Source organism: Lactuca saligna, chromosome 2 (assembly GCF_052625555.1).
Source record: "Lactuca saligna cultivar CGN05327 chromosome 2, ASM5262555v1, whole genome shotgun sequence".
Classification (NCBI taxonomy): domain Eukaryota; kingdom Viridiplantae; phylum Streptophyta; class Magnoliopsida; order Asterales; family Asteraceae; genus Lactuca; species Lactuca saligna.
In genome coordinates, this window is record NC_136418.1 from 121,442,239 (window position 1) to 121,443,304 (window position 1,066).

Here is a 1,066-nt window from a genome sequence, read left to right on the forward strand (position 1 = left end):
ATCTGAGATTTCATTTTTAGTTTTTCTTATTTTAGTCCAGTTTTACGTTTTAGTTAGCAAGTTGCAGGAGTTAATGACCAGAGGTTCTAACACACCATTGGTGCCACCACTAGAAGATCCCGAGTCTGCAATTCACAAGAAAAAGACGCCCTTGCAAGAATTGAAGTCAGCCTTCTCTAGGAAAGCAGGAAAGAAGACAGGAGAGTCAAGTTCATCAATGAAGCACGAGAGCAATCTTGAGCATTTGGATCATACAACCGTGAAAACCGAGTACGAAAGCGACACCGAGCTTGAATTTGAAGAACACACGAGTGAACCCGAGAACGAGCCAAGGAAAGAGATGGCAGATATTGAAGAAATGTCCATGGGAGCTTACAAAAAACGGATCCGAGAAGATGTGGGTCCCAGATTAGTCCAACCCGCAATACCTGCCAATGCCACATTCGAGCTGAAGGGACACATATTGATTGCGCTGAAGGACATCCCATTTTTCGGGAAAGACCATGAGGATGCTTTTAAGCATCTAGATGAAGTCAATGACATTGCAGATTACTTCAATGTCCCAAATGTCAACAGGAACACAGTCTTGCTTAGGATGCTGCCCGTCACTTTCAAAGGAGCTGCTAAGGAGTGGTTAAAAGCACTCCCACCGGGTACAATCACCACTTGGGCTCAAATGCGTGAGCAATTCCTAGATCAGTTTTGCCCACCATCCAAGATAGCCAAACTCAAGAAGGCAATAGCCAACTTTGAGCAACAGCCGGGGGAGTCACTGTACGAAGCATGGGAGCGGTACAAGGGCTTACTCAGAAACTGCCCGCAACATGACCTAAATGTGCAGCAAGAGATGTCAATTTTTTATGATGGGGTCAATGTGATGACAAGACAACTCCTTGATTCTCAAGGACCGTTGACAAGGAAAAATCCAAGGGAGGTCAAGGAGCTAATTGAAGAATTCGCGAAACACTCCCGCGAATACCATAACCTGAGGCAGGATGGAAGCAAAGGCGGTGGAGGGGCCCAAACTGAAGAAATTGCAGCTGTCATGGCCCACACTTGACCAAGG

At 46.0% G+C, this 1,066-nt stretch overlaps 1 non-coding gene across 1 annotated transcript; it reads right to left on the minus strand.

Moving 5' to 3' along the window:
- Nucleotides 1–724: 724 nt before the first annotated feature.
- On the minus strand, nt 725–831 carry LOC145033117 (small nucleolar RNA R71). The gene has a single exon (XR_013677357.1). It is a non-coding gene; the product is annotated as a small nucleolar RNA R71 (small nucleolar RNA).
- Between the last annotated feature and the right edge of the window lie 235 nt (nt 832–1,066).